The sequence below is a fragment of the Coptis chinensis genome, chromosome 1, assembly GCF_015680905.1.
Source record: "Coptis chinensis isolate HL-2020 chromosome 1, ASM1568090v1, whole genome shotgun sequence".
Taxonomy (NCBI): domain Eukaryota; kingdom Viridiplantae; phylum Streptophyta; class Magnoliopsida; order Ranunculales; family Ranunculaceae; genus Coptis; species Coptis chinensis.
In genome coordinates this window covers 15795239-15820686 of record NC_141456.1, presented here as the reverse complement: position 1 = coordinate 15820686, position 25448 = coordinate 15795239, and the positions used below count along the sequence as shown (strand labels likewise).

General features: G+C 36.6%; 1 long non-coding RNA gene across 1 annotated transcript; it reads left to right on the top strand.

The window, feature by feature from the left end:
* Positions 1-14284: 14284 nt before the first annotated feature.
* Positions 14285-15481, top strand: LOC147522463 (uncharacterized). Its single transcript, XR_015197048.1, has 3 exons — positions 14285-14413; positions 15230-15305; positions 15427-15481. It is a non-coding gene; the product is annotated as an uncharacterized LOC147522463 (long non-coding RNA).
* The last annotated feature ends 9967 nt before the right edge of the window (positions 15482-25448 follow it).

The following is a 25448-nucleotide window of genomic DNA, read 5'->3' as shown; positions in this document are numbered from 1 at the left end:
TTGACAAGCGTGGACCATCAATTTTTTGTTTGATGGTTATGGACCATCAATTTAATAAAAAGCCCGTCAAATATATTGTTGACTATTAGTACCCGTCAATTCCTATCCGGGCCAGGAGTAAAAAAAAACATGTTTTCACCTAGTGCTAGTCATAAACATTTCCTTTCATTTCTTTTCATCAAAGAGGCGTAGAGAGATCTAAAGATGTGGGCGACACATTAAATTTTCACTGGACACTTTTACACCGGATTTTAACACTCAAGAGTTCTCATTTATTATAATATTTTCATTTCAAAACAAATATCGTCTCAAATAATTGAATCATTACTATAGATTCCAAACACAATAATTAATCAACTCACCTCATTATCAATTATATAAATCATAGATATCAAAAGATTCAATCAGGAATAACGCATTAGTTAAATGTCTCGTGAATACATTTTAAACAACCACAATCACGTACACAATTAAGTACTAATATTGTACACATATAGTTATCACAATAACTAATAATTAATATATAATATATAATATAATGTCTGCACTTTTGCTCAAAGCAACCTACATATCCAAATCTTTCAAGATTGGAATCAAGCCTTCGTAGTTCTTATCAGTCACATAGTCAAAGTCCAAGAACAATAAGAATTCATGCTTTAAGGTTGCACACTTCATTTCCCTTTCATTCCTCAATTATATATATATTAAACACAAACTTTAATGTAACATGTCACGTGATATAGCATAAATCTACACTAACATTTAGTGTATATGCAACAATTGTACTTCGAATATAATACAAATGTGAAATTAAGCAATCAAGATTCAAGACACTCATATGTCTAAGTAAAATCATTTATCTTATTACAATAAGAAAAGTTAACTAAAGCTCCCTTAAAAAGAAAACGTGGTAGGTTATCTAAGTAATTTGCCAAAACAATAACATTTCTTATAGCCATCCAATGATACACCACTTGATTATTTGAAAACTAGGATAGGTATACTTACTTTTTCATATAGAACTCAAAGTCCCAATGTCATTCTATCTCGGAGTAAAAATAGTTCAAACTTGGTAAAAATCCTAATTTTCAGTAAATTAGATTTCTAACAGACTATCTTTTGAATGACACAACGCTTTCCACAGGTGTCCAAATGCATAAAGATTTTTTGCGTTGAAACTTTAACACATATAACTTACTTTCTTATGTTTTACAAAAATACTCAATCTCATTCTAAATGTTCGAAAACTAGGCTCGAACACAGTGCTCAAAAACTAATTTCTAACGCCTATTTTCTGCCAGTCAAACTTCCAGACACTATAACTACCTCCATAGTCCTCGGAATGCGACGAGGCCAATTGAGTTGGAAAGAAGACTCAGAAAACTCATTTTTTCATGTTTTGGCAAAAGTTTGAATCTGACCCTAACTAAATGAAAACTTGATTTCAAACCAAGCACAGATTCGGCCCAAAAACAAACTCTCACCCAAACCCATCTTAAACAAAACTTAAGCCCACATGTTTATATTTCGGCCCAAACCCAACTCAAACAAACTTAAGCCCAAAAGGTTATATCTTAAAAACAAAGTCAAGCCCACAAGTTATAACTAGGCCCAAGCCCAACTCAAACAAACTTTCTCACCTACTGATAGACCGAGAGCACCAAATCATTCTCTCGGCCATCTCTCCCAACCACTCCTCCTCCACTGTCGAGCTCGCGTGACCCCCAAACACCACCGAAACAATTCGGTTTTTCTCCCCATAAAAAACCCCACATTTTGGTATAATAAAAACTTAATTCCATCACTACCCCAAAAATCAAATCGACGCCATTAAAGTCCCCTTCGGAGCTTCAACAGCACCCACCCAATCAACCAACAACCAACATCAACCAACAACCCATTCAATCAACCAAATCAATTGGTTCACACAACCAAAACAAATGACAATTAACAACCTGCGAAACTCCAATAATTTAACTTAACACATTTTCGTCAGTATATAACCATCACATTAGAGTCAAGTAAATTCGAATTTTTATCAATTCACTTGTTCAACATACACAGAAAATTCGCAGACAGAGCATACAAAATAACCATGGAACTGCACAGACTGAATATAGCTTCTCCATAGTTTTAAGTTTTAAAGTTAGTTTTATATAAACAGTAAACCTTTTGTTTTCGATAGAAGACCTTTTGTTTTGAGAGAACATTCAATTGAAAATAGAAAATTCATTGAAAGATAAAATCTACTCACCTCTCGTATCCTGAAAACAAATATATAGAAAATAACGCCAAAAATCCGATCGAAAGCTAGATAAGAGGTGTACAAATCCGCCCCTTTCTTCTTCTTTCTTCTATGTGTAAAATTTTCCGTGTGAACTTCTCTCTATGTTTATTTTTTTTCAAAACCCCTGAAAACAGGGAAAAGGGTTTATCCTCTTTTCCCCGTTTCCTCTCTCTCCACTAATCTTTATCCTATTTATTTTATTTTATTTATTCTTATTATTAATATTAATCATATATTATAAAAATAATATATAGAAATAGCCGGGTGTTATACCTACAAACACTAAGGCTGAGTCCAATGGCTCCCTATCCCCTTAAAAGTAGAGCTAAAGTCAACAGATTTTACGCTCTATCATTAATTCCCTCTGTATATATACAAAGGATTTTACTCTCTATCCTTATTTTACTCTCTATCAGGGGAATAAGGATAGAGAGTAAAATCCTTTGTATATATACAGAGGGAATTAATGATAGAGAGTAAAATCTGTTGACTTTAGCTCTACTTTTAAGGGGATAGGGAGCCATTGGACTCAGCCTAAGTCCCCACTTCATTAAATTTTTTTTATTCACTTATTAAAATAAATTGAGAACTATTTTTTATTTGTTTTTTTAGTTTTGTGGGGCCCACAGAATAATAAGAAGAAAATAAATAAATATGAAAGTAAAAGGGTATCAATGTCATTTCATATATCTTGACTGGTGAAAAATATATCATATATCATATATCAATGTCATTACTGAAGCTCCACGCTAGTATTCTGTGACTTTCAACAGTCGATTTGTTGCTGCATTAAATCCTACATACATTTTGTTTAGAAAACTGCAGACAGATCAATAGAAACATTCAGTAATAATGCCTTTCTACTCCCACTGAAAAATCTATCATTTGCTTTGGAACCGAGACTGGTGAACGCATTAGCTAAATTATATCCTCGAGTGTGTTCTCTAAATGATCTGGCCTTTGCATCGTTTCCAACATATAAATCTTGAATGGTGGAAGGTAGCAGACTGGGCAAAGGGAGACTGATTTTTCCTTGCTTACAACATGACCCAAAAAGAAAAAAAAGAAGATATATGAACGTAACTGATATTATAAGGATAATAGAATGAGAAGATACTATATAAGAGCACGTTCGATAAAGATTAAATAACTTACAAATGGTGAGGAAGTTTTGGAACCGAGACTGGTGAACACATTAGCTAAATTATATCCTCGAGTGTGTTCTCTAAATGATCTGGCCTTTGCATTGTTTCCAACATATAAATCTTGAATGGCGGAAGGTAGCGGACTGAGCAAAGGGAGACTGATTTTTCCTTGCTTACAACATGACCCAAAAAGAAAAAAAAAATATATGAACGTAACTGATATCTTAAGGATAATAGAATGAGAAGATACTATATAAGAGCACGTTCGATAAAGATTAAATAACTTACAAATGGTGAGGAAACGTATTTTGGATAGGCAGAATGATTTCCAAGGTCGTATTCCAAGTGATTACCATCTTTGCCTGGTTTTAGTTGTGCAGGACTCTTTGCCGTTAGAATTGGTAGTGTTTTAAAAAGAGTGAATGACTAAACCTAATTAGAAAACTTAATTGGACTCTCAAAGTATTAGCACAAATCCCGAGGAAATCAGGACCACCATTTAATAAGCCCTTATAACTCTGCTTAAAAACTGAGCTGCTTTGTATTATAGACTAGAATTTAACCCGTGGCTACGCCACTCGAGTCATAATTAAATGAATACACGTAAATTAAACTTTTACAGTAGAATTACCATTTTTTTTTCTTTGACATTTAAATTGAACTTGTTAGTGTCATTGTGATACCCTTAACTGAATCTGTCTTAGAAAATCATCTTAGCCGAGTATATGTATTGAGAACAATTTGTTTATCCAAAAGCAGAGTGTATGTAGACAACTTGAACTGTCCATTCCTTGTGTAATCCATATTCAATTTATACACGTTTCTCAAACGGTAGGAGAAGCTATAGGGGTATTTAAATAATGAAACAATTATATAATTTAATATGTGAAATAACTACACCTGTTTGCGTGAAGAAAAGGGGTTTTGGAGGTTTTTGTCTATTTTAGAGTATTAGGTAAATAAGACTCTTCAAGCAAACACTTTAGTATTAGGTAAATAGGTTTTGGAGGTTTTTGTCTATTTTAGAGTATTAGGTAAATAAGACTTTTCAAGCAGACTCTTTAATATTAGGTAAATAGGACTCTTCATGCATTAGCACAGATCCCGAGAAAATCAAGACTACCACTTAAGCCCTTATAACTTTGCTTAAAAACTGAGTTGTTTTGTATTATAGACTAGAATTTAACCCGTGGCGCCACTCGAGTCATAATTAAATGAATACACGTAAATTTAACTTTTACAGTAGAATTACCATTTTTTTTCTTTGATATTTAAATTGAACTTGTTAGTGTCATTGTGATATCTTTAATTGAATATGCCTTAGAAAATCATCTCAGCCGAGTATATGTTTTGAGAACAATTTGTTCATCCAGAAGCGGAGTGTACGTAGACAACTTGAACTGTTCATTCATTGTGTAATCCATATTCAATTTATACACGTTTATCAAATGGTAGGAGAAGCTATAGGGGTATTTAAATAATGAAACAATTATATAATTTAATATGTGAAATAACTACACCTGTTTACGTGAAGAAAAGGGGTTTTGGAGGTTTTTAGTTGGGGTTTTGGAGGTTTAGTATGTTTTGGAGGTTTTTGTCTATTTTAGAGTATTAGGTAAATAGAACTCTTCAAGCAGACACTTTAGTATTAGATAAACAAATTTTGGAGGTTTTTGTTTATTTTAGAGTATTAGGTAAATATGACTCTTTAAGCATACTCTTTAGTATTAGGTAAATAGGACTCTTCAAGCATTAACACAGATCCCGAGAAAATCAGGACCACTACTTAAGCCCTTATAACTCAATTTATACACGTTTCTCAAACGGTAGGAGAAGCTATAGGGGTATTTAAACAATGAAATAATTATATAATTTAATATGTAAAATAACTACACTTGCTTGCGTGAAGAAAATGGGAGTTTGCGTGAAGAAAATGGGTTTTGGAGGTTTAGTATGTTTTGGAGGTTTTTGTCTATTTTAGAGTATTAGGTAAATAAGACTCTTCAAGCAGACACTTTAGTATTAGATAAATAGATTTTGAAGTTTTTGTCTATTTTAGAGTATTAGATAAATAAGACTTTTTAAGTAGACTCTTTAATATTAGGTAAATAGGACTCTTCAAGCATTAACACGGATCTCGAGAAAATTAGGGCCACCACTTAAACTTTTAAGCAGACTCTTTAGTATTAGGTAAATAGGACTCTTCAAACATTAGCACGGATCCCGAGAAAATCAGAACCATCACTTAAGCCTTTATAATTTTGCTTAAAACCTGAGCTGTTTTTTGCTTAAAAACTAAACTGTTTTGTATTATAGATAGCTAGATATATTACATCAATACGCTATGCTTCAAGATTTGATATCATATTATCTCTCTCCTCACTAGCTCTCCAACTTCTGTAGCAACTGTAGGTCTATAGTATTGTAAGTCTGTACTTGGATAGTTAATTAAGTACCCAATCACACATTTGTTTATACATTCAAAGTCAAAATCATGGTATTTGTCCAAAACATCGGACAACTTAAATTAATTAAAATTGATATTCCGATCCAACATAAGCTAGATATTTGCTAAGAAGTATACATACAAATACAAAATATTTATTTTTAGTGATTTGCCAAGAAGTATACTCGTTTCACCAACGATGCACTGCCAGCATAAACTTCAGCTCCCCTAGTAAAAATTTCAATTTTTCTGAAGCTTTTGTTAATCAAAATCTATTAAAAATGTGAAAATCAAACAAACTTATCAATATTTTCAAAAGGTGGATTAAACTGTTAACAAATAAATAGAACTAATTAATTTTTCTTGAGAATTGCAACCGCTTTGCCGGTTAAATTGATTTTAATTTGCAAAATAATTTATGGATGATTAGAATTTTTGAATACCCTTGAGAAATATCATGGGTCCATCACTGCAAATAACCTAGGGTCCTAATGAGATTTGAGCTGAGGCTGCTTGAATGGGTGGTGCACTTTAACCAATAGATTTACGTTGAGCAGCCAGATAATCTGCTGCCATAGTTACTCGATCGCTTACTCTCTCTAAAAAAATGGGTGAACTACTGAACTGGATGTTTATCGAAAGAAAAAAATGGTTGAACTACTGGATAAAAACAAGAGGAACATTTATTACTTGAAGGTTACTTGAATCGGAGTAAACCATGTTCCAAAGATACCGTGGTATTGGCGTCCTTTTGTTGGTGATGTCAGGTGCAAGAAGTGAAGAAAAGAGTTAGAGTAAACTCTCATGCTCCTGATGCCTATATAAGGCCATCAAGTCCATATCTAATATTCTAATTAATAGCATTCAGCTCCTGCTGCAGCAGTGGAAGCTTGTTGTCTCCTCCTGAGTAAGCCTTGTTACCTTGTATACTTATTTGTTAAAAATTTACGTATTTCATTTATATATATTATATATATATTTCTAAATAACTCATTTTCTTTTCGATAGAATTTCTAAATAACTATTTGTAATGGTTATCCCAATTTTTATTTTGCAATGGATATTCTTCAGTGTATACCCAATGTCCCAATCAGCCACTAAAGTCTAAAACTTCCTAAAAACGTTTCAGCAAATTTCTAAGTGCACGATTGACACTATCTATTTAATAGCGACTGAAAATGAAAGGATCTATCTCACTTATAGTGTGTCTCCTACCCGGCCAATTAATTGCACATCCATTATCCATAGTCTAGAGTCCAGACTGTTACAAATTTTTTCCAAATGGCATGATATGGACTAACTAATACTGAAATCAACTTAAACATATACAGAAATTAAGTTCACTTAAGAAGGTGTTTTTGTTTCTGTTTTTCATATCTTGTAACAACCATGAACTCGCTCGTACACATACGAGAGCTTATATTTCACATATATTTTATGTCCTTCAATTCAATGCTGAAATTTATATATTCCAGGAAGTATCATCTGTCTTGCAAGTTGCAAGTATCTTTCTTTCAATGTCTATTATTGCATATAAACTTGTTGTAGACACAAAGAAAAATATATAAAATTCAACGGAATTAAAGTCGCACTCCATATCTTTATATATATATAATAGCAGTCCCTTTTCCTGCTCTCTAAGGGTGTCCACGTAGGCAAATTTTAAGTACCCTATTTACTCACGAGAAATCAGGATGGATTAAGAAAAAAACGGAGAAAAAACTAGCGAACAACTTAAAAAGTCTGCAAAACCCACCGAATCTTTGTTTCGTTTTAAAACACCGAAAGAATGACATCAAAAGGACCGGACTGATCAAATAGATTGACCGTAATTCACATACCTTCTTTATCCCATATCTGCAAACGCTTGCTCCTGAAACACCAAAACATCAAATCCCCAATAACATTCTATAAACGTCTCGAGCCACGAAAGATTTTTAGAACCCTAAAAAGCGTTATTCTCCCTCCCCCGCAAGCGATCACTCCATTTTTCAAGTCTCCCATCTAATCATCTAATCAATGACTATCATTATTTTCAGAGACCTTCTCTAAATTCTTAATCTACCTTTGTGAAGATTGGTTATGAAAAGGTCGAGAATGAGCTCCATTAGGTACCTAATCCATCAAAGTTTTCAGATCCTGTAATACACTATTTTTCACCTTAACTCCTTGACCATTTTCTTCCAATATAACAAGAAGCACAATTTATAACTCCATAATGCCAAGAAGTAAACATGGCTACTTCAAAGCTTGAGTTTCCACCATCACCACCCGTCTCCTTTGAACATCTCGGACTTCGATCGCACCCCTTCTTTGGTAAGCCTTCTTTCTTTTTGCATGCGTTTGTTGTCGCGTTGTTGTTGTTGTTGTTGTATTTTTGAATGCTGGGTTTGGTTTGTTATACTGATGAGGAGAATGTATACATGCTTTGCAAGAAGCTAAGTGAAATTGGTGTGTCAAAAATGATGGGTTTGACCTCTTTGTTGCTTTTATCTCCAATGATCACAAAACAGGTATATGATCTCATCCCTTTATATTCCCTGTTTTATTAATATATATATATCAATGCCTCAAAGGAAATTGATCATAGACTTAGCACTGACTTTTTCTCGTGCTTATTAACATCCAATATAGAAAGACTTTTTTTTTTTTTATGTAAGTCAGCTTTTGAAGTTGGAAATGAAAAACGTAGCCTATTACATTTTCTTATAATTGAGCCTATTACATTTTCTTATAATTGAAAGAATAAGCCTTTAATACTTGAAAAGAGAAAGAACGGGTACAAGACCCTTCTTTATATGACTAAAGCGGAAATAAAACTTTCATAGTTTCGATCACCGGGCGAACAAAACAATAAATCCCACCGAAACTATCTTTTGGGTTTACTCCATCTCTTCCCTTTCGTCTTCTTTGAACCCCTATGTTTAACTCCAATTACCCACCCCTATTTATTCAAAGGAAAAAAAACGAAGGGTTTGGCGTTTTAGATTCTCTCCCCATTCGATGACAGTGATGAATATTTTTTTTTCACGCAGCCAACATAATTTTCATAGACTCTCCTAAGCATAGAAGGTTCAAAGAGAGGTGATATAGAATCAATGGCCCAAGCCTACCAATTTTTGAGAAAGGTACAAAATCTTGCTACAAGTTTTTGAGTTCTTCATAATATAAAAAAGAAAAAACTGAAATTTCATTTTTTCGCCCCCTCCTGAGTTGAGTTTTTAGTGGTTGCTCAGTCACCTTGAGTTCCTCTCACATTCAGTCTACATTATATAATAGCAGTCCCTTTTCAAGCTCTCTGAGGCTGTCCACGTCAGCAAATCTTAAGTAGCCAGGGGGATTAAGTACCCAGGGTTGTTACGAAAAATCTAGACAACTAAGTAAGAAAGTGTATTAGCAAAACCCACTAAACCTTCGTTTCATTTTCATTTTAAAACACTCCGTCTCCCTTCTCAATTAGATTAGATTGTATCTCTTCCAATACCAAAACCCAAATATCTCAGGTATGTATCTTAGCTTTCACTTTTTGTTTTAATCGATCTCACAGAAGAATAGCAATCAACAATAAAACAAAACCCAACCTTCATCAAACACTCCAAAGTCTCTCAAAAAAAACTCTCGAAGAAAAAAAAGTCTCTTCCTTTATTAATATGGTAAGTTTTGCTATTGCTTTTGTTTTGTTTTCGTTTCATGGCTTATCAATCGATTCCAAATCCATCGAACTCCGGTTATGGCTTTCATCTCTTCAATTCCCCTTTGGAGATACAACCTATACCAAGGTCTTTGTTGGGGATTGGCTTGGGGAGACCAGGCGAGACCATGTGTTGTTATTTTGACCGATTCGAAGAGATCCTCGAGGGCTGTTGTCATTACCGATAGGATAACTAGAAGATCCAAAGGCTATGGTTTTGTCGTATTCCTTTGTTTTTTATTTTAAACAATTGATTGACTTATTATTCTTCATTTTGCTAAAAAAAAATTATTTATTTAGGTGACTCTTTGATCCCGGCTGCCAAGAGAGCCTGTCTTGACCCAAGTCCTGTTATTGACGGGAGATGAGCGAATTGCAATTTGGCTTCACTTGGACGACCTCGCCCTCCATCGCCTTATGGTAATCTTATTTCCTCATTATTTCATGATTACTAAATGGAAGGCTCAAAAATGTCATTTATGTGTAAAATGTATACGATAGGTGTTTGAGAGTCATCTCAGAACTAATTCTCTTTTTCTATCATTTAATTGCTACCCTTACAAGTATGTGTAAAATGTATAGGTACAATAGCTTTTTTGCATTCGTGGTGGCACGATAATTTTATGTTTATGCTGTTTCCCCTAGGGCATTTGAGGGCAATGACCCCTTACTTTGCAAGTGAGCAAAGCTCGAGGCCTTACATTGGAAGCCCCCAGTTACCACCACCCGATCACTTACAACTATCAACAAGGGTTTGCATACCCTCAATATGGGTGAGTAGTCTTCTCCAGGATCTCACACTATTCACGATTCACTTTGATGTCAAACCTTGAATAAACAAAGAATGTCTATATTGTACATATATAAATGCATTACACTATATTGTTATCAATAACATCTATATGAACGTATTACATTATATTGTATGGTAAGAAAGGTCAAAACAATAATGGGAAAGGTTAAAAAAGGGTGGGAAAGAAGATATACAGAGATAAGAAATAAGTTACAGGAAAATCTCTTCCTCCAAAAACTCAGGACCAGCACATAACCAATACAATAATAATGTTGAAGCTGTAAAAACACTTCTTTGACATTGTGGTGCCTAATTTATGATCGTTGCCAAAATAAAACAGACTTATAACCTTGAAGTTTTACTATGTTGAATTGTTGGTCTGAAATCTGATTTACAAAGTTGAATGTTTAGGACAATAGGACTTGCATCGTACCCTGCCTTTATACAAGTTTGTTTGCATTAGAAATTAATTTTCTCTATAGGTTATTTAATGATAGTGGACCTTCATTAAATTTACATAGGGTGGTGTCAATGAGATATGGCGTAACAATTTCAAATGTTGATTTCAAGAGGAGCTTAAATGATTTAGAACCGGTTCCTTTTAGGATGTGCTATTATCTGAGGGTTTCCTTAGTTCGGGCCAAATTAATACCCGACCGAAGTTTTTAGATAATGAGGTTACCGTGTTTCTATTCCATGAATAATAGTAAGCTTCCTTTTACGACTTAATCATTTGATCAGTGCAGACCTTTTTGTTTACTAAATAAAAGTTAGTCGTTTCTTATAAACTAAGATTTGGTTCTTCTGCGTGGACTTGGAATTGGTTAGTTTAAGAACCTAATAAAGTATAGGAGAACCTCTCCTGTTTGGGACAATTAATTTGAACCTTGCTAAGGATTTAATGATTTGTTGCTCTCCGCACCATTGTACTTTGATGATCGATATGCTTTATATACCGTTTTGCATTGAGCTTTACGTGCTATATTAAACTGTCAATTTGGCATCATAAGCTCCATCGAATTATTTATCTATATCCCAGGGCTTAATATAAATATTATTTATCTGTTCGGCGAATGACTTTTAGGAAGTATGTATGTGATTCATGATTGTATGAAAACGGTGGCTACTGAGTGACTAATGTGTTGGGAATCATTTGCATAGTTTTAAGACTTATTGCATCAGATTTTAATAGTCAATGTTGTTGCAGCTCAAGTTGATGAAGGGATTATTACCTGGGAAGTTATGAACATGATACTGTGCTGATTTCTCAAGGTGGTTTCATGTTTGTCCTGCCATTTATTTTAGGTAGCCTATAATTTGAGTTTTCTTTGATATCTTTCAGGCTAAAAAAAATCCTTACGATAAGTAGAATTTTGTTTTAAGGTTTTGTTCTAATGAAGTTTCTTTGTTAGTTTTACTTCTATTGGTCTTCTTTACTTTTGCTTCATCCATCTGTTTTAAACAGTTATTGAGCACACACACTTATAACTCGATTGGATTGGTACACTTGATAATGATTATAGAAAACAGTGTTTTTCATTTGGGTTAAATAGGACTTGACCGCAGCATCATAATGAAAAACTTTGTTATCTCAAATCCAAACCCTACGCTAATTGATTCCCCACCTCAAATCCTACTGGGGCCATCGTTGTTTTAGCCTCACCGTACTCTGAAAAGTACAATAAACTTAATTATCAGGTATTAAATTTTCCTATCTGTTTTGGTGTTTACCTGGTTTGATTCTTCAGATGACAAGGCTATTTGATCACTTTATGCCATAGACATTTTAATTATTTTCTCTTTTACTAATTCTAAATGTAACAGTCTTCATAAACTTGAACAGCTGTCCGTTCTGCAATTCTGGAATTTCGTCAGGAAAAAGAGTTAAGTTCTTGCCGAGAATCAAAGAGAAGAAGAGAAAGGTTTGTCCTCTTTTTTTTTTTGACTATTTGGTAGTTTGGTTGGTAATGTAGATTATATATTGGACAATATAATATAGTGGGATGGGATGGGCCAAGTGTGTAATTGCAAATACACCGAAAAACATATCTGAAGAGATAAGTGCCCCCAACTAAGCAAACGGGAACCCCCTAAAAAAAAAGAAGAAGAATAAATCGGTTGAAATGAACTCCTAACAAAACACTAGATGCTCGGTTTCATTCTCTTTTGTGCGGGACAAGTTAAGTTGTGGTGATCTCTCAATGTATTTCTCAAGAGGTAAAGGTGTTAGTTTCCTTTTTGTAGTTCTTACGACATCGTAGTTATCAAGGTATGTTGTTCAGATTTAAGTATGTATGCAGTATGCTTGCTTTGTACAAATATCTAAGAGTTGCAAGGACCAAATCTGAGAGAAATGGATTCAAAGAACCATAGAGCAAGCGACCATTAGGTATTTGTTTTGTATAATATTGTAATTTGGTGACATTGTTTGTTCTTTAAAAACTTTTTATTTTGTGATTCATGTAGAGGAGCTTATTCGTAATAGTAGGAAGTCACGTTAGTTTACTCTCAATAAGTTTACTTTTAGTTAATTATTAGGGTGTTTGAGGGTGCAGAGTGCAACTTATGGTAAGGACAAGTTCTCAGAATGTTGCTAAGGACAACTTGAGACATTCGTGTGAATTATGAATTTGCTTTCTTTAATTTAATTTGGTTGTCACCGTCGGTATGCAATCACAAGTCGTCTATCAATCTAAGGGTCAAATTTCTAGAAGAGTTGATAACATTCTTTATCTTACATGACAATTTAGGAAAACTGATTTTTAGGATGTGGTTGAATGGTAATCACTTCACTTATAATTTAATTAAATTAAATCCTTTCCATCTCATTCAAAGAGTACAAAGATTATATTAAACCCTCGTAAATGCATGAGTTATCTGAAGTCAAACATTCTTGAAAAAGGTATGCTATTATGTCTATCACCTTTGATAAGCTTCTATTGTCCCATATTCTCCTACGGTAAATGAAGTAAAAAATTATATGTTAGTTCTTTGTTTCTTATGTTACTCCGTTGAAAGGCATCGAATCTCCCTTCTCTATATCTTTATGTCTCCTTGCTTGACTTTTGAATTGAATTTGATCGATGTTTTGAATTGATGGTGTTTCAAATGAAGGTAGCACTCCTCCATGGCTCCATCTCTTCAACTGCCATCATAATCACCATCTTATGTTGAACAACAACTACCAAACCCATTTCTAAATTAAAGGTAATCTTCAATGCCCATTTTTCAAATATTTTAATTAATGTAGTTTCAGTTATTTGAAATACCCGTTTTTCATTTAGTTATATATAATCTCCAATGTCATTCCATCTTACTCTAATGTCTCTGTAATCGATCTGTCCCCATAACTAGAGTTTAAACTTATGGTATTCTTGAAAAATCTGATAATGAGAGTTTACTTTGTCGGATTCTTTCATAGGCTTATACATTATTATTTCTAAGGTTTTGTTTAAACCTGAAACAATGAGAAGTGAGACTTGCTAAAACTTATTATATTCAATAGAAATGATAGTAATAATTAAAAAATCGATAAGAATCTCCACTTAGGCAAAGCCTAGGTGTTTGTGGACATCCCAATCGCTTCACCTTGATAATGCCTTTGACAACATATTTGGGGAGAGGTACTCTCATCTTTTATCTATAAAGCTTTTCGGTATATGATTAATTACTGCTAACACAGGGAAACCTCTATTTTTTTATGTGAGTTACCATCTCACTCTTTTTCTTTTAAGAATGGGATACTGGATTAAGATGTTTTGAATAAACTGTGGGTTTGCCTTATAATACAATTTTTTTTGCATCTCTTTTAGTTTTGCTTAACGAGTGGAATGTCTTATTTATATTCCCTTTTACAAATAGTTTTGGAAGAAGATGATAACTTATTTTGACGTTGGTTTCAGGTTGCTTGCTCTGTCCACTTCAAGTACAAGTAAAGCTGTTCAAGTACGTACAAGAAGAATGAAGCAATTTCTTGAGCAACTCACCGTCGCTTCTTAGATTCAGGTTTCTTTCGGCAAAGGCTAACTAATCGGGTTCTTCTTCTTCGAAGGTAAACATCTTTTATTTCTTGATATGTTTTTATGCCATAGTAAAAAATAGTATCAACTACAAAAAAACTGGGACATGTAGAAAATTAACCATTAGCACAAGGTATAGCTTGAACATAATGAAGTGGAATGTACGATGTTTTTTGATTCGTGAATGGTGAACCCATGATGCATGAGAAGCACAAAATGTAAAAGGTATATACACAATAATTTATCTTTGGTTTCACTCACTAAGTGTAGATTACACAAGGCCTCTGGGTTGCTTCTCATTGGTCTGTGTTAGAGTCTGTGTAACACAATGTGTTTTCCCTTACTAGGCAAACTTGATGGTGAGGGACTAAGAGCTGAATTTCTGACCAATATAGATATGTTTGACGTATCTCCAACATAAATGGAAGTATTTTCAATTCGTCTCTTTTAATAATAACTCTTTAATACACTGCATGTCTTATCTCATCTTATCTCATCTAGACGTATGTGTTGTTATTCAAGTCACTTTAGACTAGGCAAGGTTGCCTCACACCCTAATAGTTTGAGCTGTTCAATTTTTTTTCTTCTTCTTTAGAGCGTAATTGGATAAGTATACACTGATAGGCTGATATATAGGCTAATACTAGGTTCTTACCTTTGTGCTATATACTTCTCTAATGGATATGGTTCTCTATCAAAGTTTAGGTTCCACTCAACATACGAGCTTGGAAAATTAGAGATAAGCTTTGATAGTCTTTAAGCCAGCAACAAATTGTGTTAGCTATGTTTTAGCCTCTTGCTTGAAGACAACTATCTTAATCTAAAACTTTTCTTTCAATTGTTCGCAGAAGATTGAAGAGTAAGCCCTATGTTATCTCCATTAAAATCTTAATCGCTCTCACTCTCCGATAATCAATTTATCAGGTAATCTATTGAAAAGCTAAGGGTTCATTTACATTTGCTTACAAGGTCTAAGATGTTTTGACTAGAAAGTTTGGAATATTTATTAAACCATATCAAACTATGCTTTCTACACTTTTCGCAGTTTTCTCTTTTACCTTTCGGTCTCTCGACACACCAGTTTTGCTGCTCTGTTTACAATAAATTAGGCATGGTTTTTTTGAAACTCATATATGTATTTGTCTTTGAGTATTTCAAAGATAATGACAATAAAAAACATAGACATGAACTTGGATTAGGAAAATATTATTATACTTATATTGAAGTTCTGATTAGATATCCATTTTGATAACCAAACTTTATCATATATGTGTCAAAGATTGATTCAAGACTATACTAATCCTTATTTAACTTAGTTTAAGCCTAAAATGTTGCAGATTCGAGAAGCTATGAATTTTTTAAAATATTTGTGGGACGATTTGTCTCCAACCTATGTTAATCTCTGAATAGGTCGCAAACGTTTCTCCTATTCCCATTCTAGATTACAATCCTTATTGATATGCATGTGAACCGCCGACTTTATGAAGCATGTTAGTTATCTCATTGAGGATTGTTTTCAAAGCAATATATATATATATTGAGTTTTTACCTACTTGGTAACTTTTGTTTTCTTATTTGTTATGAGTTTCATTGCATATCCCTCAGTTTGATGGTTGGCTTTGTTTTTTATTATGACCAGGTGTTCCCTTGAGTATCTTGGGTCTTGGTGCATGTATGCAGATGCTTTCCCTTATGAGCAGGATCACTATTTAGCATGCTTTGTTTTCTATTCACCATTAGAACTTTTGTGTAGGTGGAGGTTGTAATAGTATCCGTGCTACATAATTTACAATGTCCAGAATCCCATCAATGGATTGAGGTGCTTTCTTTTATATGTTTGAAAGTTCCTTTGAGCTTTTACAAGTAAACTCTAAAAGTTTCAATTTATCTTTAAAGACAATTGTTCTTATGTCATAATTAATCCAAATAACTCAAGTCCGTCCAAACCCTTTTTGCTTCTGGCCGATGAGTGTCCGATCATGCCGACACCAGCTTTAATATCTAATTAGTTTGAATTTGATAGTTCTTACTTGCATGCCTTCCACTCATTGAACCACGGGACTTCATAAGATGTGAAACGTAACAAAAAAATCTGGTGAGATGCTTTGGAGGATGAGGTTGTACTATAACCATTGGATTTGTATCCAAATTAAATCTGAGCAATTGCAGTTCACCACTTCATATGACAGGTTAATACTATTACAGCTATTGCAGATTTGCACAAACAGTATTTCAACTTTTTTGATGGTGGTATTTCAACATTCAGTGGTGCTCGAGGATACACAATTGGTTTTCCGCGTAATGTCACCATTTTGTGGTTAAATAAGAAGTTTGAAAAATCGGGATAACTAAATAAGAAGTTTTTGTACATCTTAGTACTTATCTATCTTTTAGGAATTAAACTCTTTTTGGAAACGGAGAAATCTATACGGATCTTTTAGGAAATAAACTCTTTTTGGAAACGGAAAAACCCACATGAATAGCGACCGGACAAAGAATCAGACACTTATATGCTTACAAAGAGATCATACCACTGTTTTCTGTAACTCTGTAAGGTATTTTCTAATGCTTCAATATTCAAACGCTCAACTATTTGTAGTCTGAACCATTAGTATTAGTGTTGGTATTATTGATTTCTCTCTCGGACTACCCCACCTTGAAAGCAGCATCTCGAGCTCTGAATGCTCTGTGTTGATATATACTCCTGTGGTCTGTGTTGATTAATGTGGTTTGTGTTGAACACTTAGAATTACTACCACACCTTGAAAGCAGCATCTCGAGCTCTGACTACTAAAAAGTGTAATGAAAGCACCATGTCTTGAAAATCAAGTCTTTGGAGTTAACAACATAGCAAAAATTCAGCCCACATCTAGCTACATGACAATGAATCATATAAATAAGTATAAACAGGGAGAATGTAACAGAGTAATAGTGTAGCAATCACAACTACAAGTAGTACCTGTTGCAATAGAATTTCAGCACTCCAATATGACCCAATTCACGCTCCAGAAATATCTCTAAGGATACAACACGTACTCATACAGTTGGTAGTATCAACCTTAATCTAGAAAACCTACATGGTTCCTCAGTAAAAACTGGCTCCAAAAATTTGAACAAAGCCAATCATGTTTACAAAATAATTCATATTTTTTTTGGTTAATTGTAATTTTCAAGTGTTTTACTAACAATAAATTGATCTATAAATTGATGCAGCGAATCCAATTTTGAAAACTTATCCCTCTAAAATTCAAAGATATGTTAATGCACTGCACCAAAATATTAAAGATAGACGACCCAGAATTTTGCAACGAAATATTGGGAGAAAATCAATACAGATGTCAAATATCAATTGACGTTCCAATCTTTAACATCAAAGACAATCACCAATTCGAAGGAAACTCAACAACTCGAGAAGATTCAGAAAATTCAGCATCAAAGAAAGCAATTGATTTTCTGCACAGTGAGATAGGCTTTGAAGTAGTAGACTATAACTACGAAGAAATAGAAGAAATTTGCAACAAACTTGAGATTGTAGAAAAGAACGACATGCTTAGAAATCAGTGCATACAAATTCAGGAAGAAGAAATTCAGAGTCTGAAAGAATATATTAATTATCTAAAGGCAATTATAAAGAGGGAATGGTAGAATTATGATTCTCTCTACGTAACTATCTGTTCAATCTTGGAGATGAGATGACTTATCAGACATTTTTACATATATGGAATCATATCTTTAGTAATTTTTAAATCAAACAATTTTCTATATGATTTCTTTGTGTGTTGTTACAACTCATTTTTCTGTTTCGTATAACATAACAAAATTAAAAGCAAGCAGATACCAAATCAATATATCATAACCCATTTCAAAGCCCATTTCAAAGCTCATAGACAAGTGAGAAGCAAATGCAAGAAAAAAATCCCAGTAGCTATGTAACCAATAACCTAAGGGGTTCACAATGTTCTGTGCTTGAAACAGAACATTGCCAAATTCAGAGTAGAAGCATAGAGTTGAGGGAGCATGCCGCGCGCAAACATCTGGGTTTGATCAGCTATATCTGCTTAGGCCCAATGCTTGCAAGATTATACTCGAGTACCAATATAGAAAGGAAAATATTAATGCTGCTCCCAAGTGCAAAATTATGCCCTGTTGGCAAATGACAATGAGTAATGCGTAATTCTTTGCTCCATAGGCAAACATAAGCAAGCAGAGAGATAGACGTAAAGTATATCGAACTACCAAAAATTGGGTTTAGAATGCACAAGGAGGTAACCCTTGCCTAGAATGCATCAGATTATTCCTGCTCTTCCTTATAAATTCACCATTCCTTATAAAACCTCAAGCCAAGTTCATCAACACAGTGAGGCCAGTGATTTCAGCATGGTGATAAGGTAAGTGCCATGGCACAAAATATTAATGTTGGTTTCCTTACAGCATCTTCTATTTTATCCTAGAAAAGAACAATGAAACATGCATAGAAAGAGGAAATGAAAGCTTCAATTCACTTGAAAGGTGAAATATGAAAATCAGTTATTGTCTCTTCTATTGCGCGTTATCCCATAAGATTAATACATAATCAGAAATAACAACAGAGATGCAGTGATAACATTTCTTCAAGAAATTTCTTTGTTTTGTTGCTCTTACTTTTTGCCATTACAAAATTTTATGAATTTACACCATTTACATTAAAAGACTGAAAAAGACATCATGTCCAATCAACAACAAGTTCTATGTACAATGAAAGAGTTGTGGGATAATGCAACCCAGGATAACCTTTCTCCTCAAATCCTACAGTTTCTGGCAACCTTCAATTTACACCTGTACTCTGTCCGCAATCACTTATTTCCCAATTCCTTTACATAAAACCACCAAATATAGCTGATAATGGATGTAAACTTTAAAAGATTAACACTTTTTTGCTAAACAGCAAGAAACCATTACTAAATGCTCGATCTTAATTTATTCATAATGTAGCCCAGTATCATTTTCTAATAACTAGATTAAAGCAATATTACGTGATAGCTATTTCAACTTAAGGTTACTTCAGCATCTCTTTCTTCAACGTGAGAGATATACTGATTAATGATATTCATAAGAATCACATCAAAAATTTAGTGTAACCCAATATAATATTAATATATTCATATCTCATAGCTATCCACATAAAAAATTAAGTAAAAACTAATATAATATTCATATCTCATAGCTCCACAGCCCTACATAGTTACTATAATTTTCATAATAATTTAATATAACGGCACCCGTTCATTGAACGGGTTCGAAAACTAGTATATATATATATAGTCCTTCTCTTAAAAGTAGCTACTTAAGTTAATTTTAAAATAAGTACGGAAAGAAAACTTCACCTACAAAATGAATTTAAATCTATTTTTTTGTGGATATAATATACTCAATATTAAGATCATCTCTATAAAATTTCAGCTAATTTGGAAACCTACAATATGGGCAAAAAACAATTACAAAAATTCAACATTTATGGACCGTTAGATTTTTTTTTAAAGATGACAACAATTTTAATCTATGTTAGAGGTTTCCAAATGAGTTAAAATTTTGGGAAGATAATCATTATGGTGAGTGCTTCATAACCACAAAAAATTAGATTTGAATTCATTTTGTAGGTGAATTTTTACGTACGTACTTATTTTAAGTTAACTTCAGTAGCTAATTTTTAAAGAATTATTGCATATTACAATCGTAAAAGCAAAAACAACATATTACAAGTTCAAACTAATGAGACTCAAGCTTTGTTGCAACTGTTGTTATTCGAGTACAAATTCGGTTTATTATACACTACACGTACAAGAACGGTAAAAGAATCGCCCAACGTTGTGAGACTCCCTTCCACTTACGGTTGCGGTCAAAACTTTGAATTTCATTCATCCTAGCCATAATTCATTCCCAATAAACTTGTCCCAATTGATCATTCCCTACTATAGGATCTTCTCCAATCTCAATCCACGCTCTAGTAAGAGCAATATTTTCTTCATTTGTCCAACTTGGACCCCTGCCTTGTTTTGGTTGTGACATTGAGAGTGTTGTGTGTGAAATGGTTGAGTTGTTTAATAAGAATGTTTGAGTTGAGTGTATGTAAAATGAAGAAAGAGATGAGTGTAGATATATAGATGTAGAATTTTGGCCGTTTTTTGTCCCTTTTTTTCCCATTGGAGCACGCGACATTAGTAGTAGCGCGCGACAGTACCACTGGCGCGTGGTGCTGGTCAAAGTCAAAAAAATAATTGGGGCAACATTTGTAATGGCTCGCAACATTACTAATGTCACTCCGCATCCGCATCCAAATTGCCAAATTTGCGAACAAGAAGGTGATGCAACCGAATTTGAAGCCACCTAGAGTTGGAATTCCGAGAAATTTCAAAGTTTTTCTTCAAATTTGACAGGTTATACTGCCACCTAGAGATGCTCTAAGTTAACTTTAAGAGAGAGCTGAGAAATAGAGAGGAATGGAGTTACTTACGTATCTAGCATTCTGGCTTGGTCGGTTGGTCTGGATCTTGTTTTATATGGGAAGTCCGTATAGGAGCATATATATATATAGTTTCTAACAAATCGTGATTCATGTTTTCGTCGCTAACTCGTTTTAATTTATCAACAAATTATTTTAATTAAGTTTTAAAACCCGTTTTTTAACTGGGGGAGAGATACCGTTTTAATAAGAGAATGATTCATGTTTTAATAATAGAATGATTCATGTTTTAATCAGAAGTGCTAGAATTTCTTTTTTCTAATAGATGAAGAATTTCAGTTTTAATAGGAAAATAATTTCTGTTTTAATTAGAAGTGCCTTAAAAAAAATTCAATAGGAGAGGAATTCCCATTTTAATAAGAGATGATAATGTGGAATTTTAATAGAGCTCGAAAAATACCCCATGTGGGAGATTTAATATTAAGATATATATAAAACTAGATTTTTGACCTGGGCATACGCCCGGGATCTATTATATATTTTGTGTGCTGAAAAGACTTTACAAAATTGTTACAACCCAAACCTTGTTACTCTCACTATCCCTCAATCTTCTATCACTATTCTCTCCACTCTCTCCAATGGCCGCTCCTCTCCTCTTTTCTTTTCTTCTCCCCCCTTCTCTCTTCTCTTCTCTTTCTCTTTATATCGATTCCTTTCTCCATCCGGGCCCTCCACCTGTCCCTCCATCTCACGGTCCCCTTCTCTACGCGTGTAGGGTTTCCGTACTGCGGCCATGTGACTTAGCGCTGATCCAGTACACCGCGACTTGATACCTTTCGTCGACTCGAGCGCATCCTCCCTTTGATACTTCGGGCCTCCATACTACCCCTACAGATGCCCCCTCTCGAGTCCGCGACCATTTGGTGATCGGGGAGTCGAGAGTCCACAACGTCACGTTTCCATCCGCGGTCCCAAAATATTCTTTTTCATCGCTGGACTCACGAGTCCCATCGCAATTATAACTTGCGCCCCCTCGTTTCTTGCGCATCCACGCGTCACTCCCTGACTGATCCCTTTTAGTGTCGCCTCGATTTCAGCCCCCTCCAATTACTCTTTTGCCCCTTCCTCTTATAAAAAGCCCGCTCGATTCTTTCTCTCCTCCATTCAGTCTTTCATTTTCTTCCCATTTGCTCTCCCTCTCTCTACTCTTCCCCCTAATTAGCTACTCTGTTCACGCGTGCGGCTGTCCTTCCTGTTTTCTTTTGCTGAGGGTTTTGTTCCTGCTACTCCCCCTTCCCTCAGGTTGGTCCCTTTTCCTTTTTAATCCATTTATTGCTATATTGCGTGTTTCTCTCTTGAGTTTGAGACTGTTCGGTTTCTTCTCTCTCCCACCTGCCTTGACTGTGTAACTTCTTCCTTGAATTCGATGTCGGCTTCCAGATCGACACCTCGTCCTCCTCCCTGTCCCGCGGTGTCGCCTCCCCCCCACCCCGACCAGATCGGGGCTCCTTCCACCTCTGGGCGCCCCTTTGCCCTTCCACCGCCCCCTCCCCGCAGCCGCCGACCTAATCTTGAAGCTGTTAAGGCGGCTTACGGCATACCCGCTGACGTCATATTAGAGCATGTCCCTGCCTTAACCTACTACCCCCACTTGGTTCCCTACAAACCGGGCTGTCTAGTTGCCACGGTAGGGCAGATTGTAGCCGGCCTCCGTTTGCCCCTCACCCGTCTTGACATCGAGGTGTGCAATCACTTCAACATCCCTCCTTGCCAAGGCATCGGCAATTTCTGGAGGGTTATGTATGCTGCGAACTACTACAACCGGTCCGAAGTCCCCAAAATAACAGTCCGCGACATGACTGCTCATTTTTACATAAAAAAGAGCACCAAGGATGTCAGCGTGGGGATACCACTCTTTCTGCGTTCGACCTAGAAAGCAACACTTTATACTCCGTGTCACCTCCTCGGACAAGTTGTGGCACCATTACCCTCTTTACATCTCTGGGAACTTCCTCTCCGCGGATCTTCCTCCCGACTTGAACCTTAGTCACCTGGCTTTTCTCCCCAGCGGTGAGTCTGCCTATCTACTAATCCCCTTGGTGTAGGTCTTTTTTGTTCCCTCTTCTGACTTGAACGTTTTCTTTTTTAGGTTGGCGTCCGGACTTGAAGTCGCGGCCCTACGATAGTTTCTTTTCCACCACCTTCCGGAAGATTCGCGACCTGGGACAGGCACAATCCGCGGTACTAGGGATTGATCCTGTCACTGCCACTCCCCTCCTTTCCGATCCTCAGCTGAAACTTATTGGAAAATATTGTTTCCCATTTTATCACCCCCCACCGCCCAAAGAGAGAAAGCCTCGGGATACACCCCCTCCCAAGAAGAAGCGCCACCCCAAGAAAGCTTCCCCCCGCCACAAACCAATCCGCAGTCCCTCACCTTCATCCTCCGCTTCTCCACCTCATTCCGTTGACCCTCACCCTTACCGGTCCCTGACCACTTGGGAAGATCAATACTCTTCTCCTCATTCGCTCTCCACTACTTCTCCTCATCCCGACATGGGCGCCCACAAGCGTAAGCTCTTCGACAGCGACTCAGACGATAAGGAGGTCTCCGTTGTTGTCCCTACAGCCGCGGCTCAATCCTCTCCTCCTCCGGCTCCTAAACGCCCGCGGACTTCTGCGTCTGGAGAGGACCCTGCCCATCAATCCACTGACCACCCTGTTGCTCTCGCTCGTGCCAAACAGCGGCCTGGGAAGGAGGTGGCTCCCCGCTCCGAAAGAGGGGGGACTGAGCCCATTCCTACTTTCTGCCCCACCTTCAAGGTTCGAAACCGTACTCTCAACATCCGCGATTCGGCCTTGGACAACGCTGCCGTGGCCTCCTCTCTGTTCTACGGGTCTCATCTTCCTAGAGACATGGCATATGCTGACGGGGGAACGTTTGACTCTCACCGGACCTCCTTTTGCACTGGTTGGGAGAAGGTACTCTCTCCTTCGTACTGGGTATCTTTCCCTTCCTCCCTCTGAATACTCTAACTACAGTTACTTCTTTTCAGATGATCTTGGACATCTCCTATATGATCCGAGGCCTTTTTGGTGCACGGGCCAGGATCGACCAGTTGGACGGTGACGTTGCCCGCCTGGAGCAAAGGAATGCGGCCGCGGACATGGAGAAGCTCAGGGCCCAGGACGAGCTGAAGACTGCTGAGGCCGCCCACCTCGCTTACAAGGATAAGGTCAATGACCGCCTGAGTAATCAGCGGGAAACCCTCCTAGCTCAGCATACCGCTGCTCTGGCCTCCCTCTCTGAGAAGCACCAGGCTGAAATGTCGGCCCTCTATAAGCAGCACGACGCTAACATGGACGAGCTCTAGAATCACTTCCGTGCCCAGGCCGACAAGAGAGTGGCCAAGAAGATCAAGGAGGAGCATGAGCGGCTTGTCAAAGAAGGACGGCTTCTCCCTGAAGCCCCGACCGTTGACCCCCCCTTCTGAGGTTGCTATGCCGCCTCCGGAATCTGCTCCCGGGGTCGATGAGGTCGCTGTCTTAGTGGCCGAGGTGATAGGACGCCGCGGATGCCGATCCTCGAAAAAGCCCGCCGAGTCGATTGATCCATGAAGCTGCTTAAGTGTGTTTTGCTTGAAATGGCCTATTTTGTGCCCTCGCCAGGCTTCTTTTATTGCAATTTGTAGTACTTCTGATACATTCCGTTTTATTTTTACTCTCTCTGGTTGAGGATAACTGATTGTGGATATATCATATATTTTGTCTTTGTGAATTCCAAGTGCCTTGTCGGTACCCGATATCTGCATGACCTTAGCGACAGTGAACCTCTATCATCGTCTTCACCCGTTGGGTCGGGAGCACTCGCTCTCTCTGCCCCATGTTAGGGTCGGGGCCCCGCCCTAGCTCTACACATGTCGGACCCCTTGTCCGCGGATATGCCGGCATCTCATATCTTGTCCGGGGCAACTCCTCTCGCCCCGGCTCGCGTGAGATCTCGCACCCGTCGTGGAGAACTCTTTTTGCCCCGACTGAGTTTTAGACCTCTCGTCCTCGGAAGGCTCCCCCCTTCCATTCCCTTTACTCTGAAGGCAGTAACAATTCATGTGACACTATTCATCTCAAAAGTGCTAAGGTTTTATTTATGTACAACTAGCTCATGCAGTTTCTGACCACTCTCATTACATTTACTCATGAAATTTTTTAGCAAATTTTTTACATTCCACGGTTTTTCAACCGTTTTTCCCTTCAAGTTCGCAGAACTTTGTAGGTGCCCGATCCTCCCACCTCAACCACCATATAAGGCCCCTCCCATGTTGGACCCAGCTTTCCCTCGCTCACTTTCTTGGTGTTGGGGGTCACCCGCCGAAGTACCTTGTCTCCCACCTTAAAGCTCCTTAGCTTCACTTTTTGTTATCTTTGTCGTTTGGCGGCGATGGTACTCTTCTAAATCGATCGCTTGTGGTGTCTCTTCTTTCTTTCTTCAGCTAGATTCATATTTCTGGCCAGGATGCCCTAGTTTGATCCATCCTCGACCGCTAAGGTTCTAGTGGTCGCTGCCACCGGCTCTGTTGGTATCACGGCCTCCACACCATATGCTAACGAAAAGGGGGTCTCCATTATAG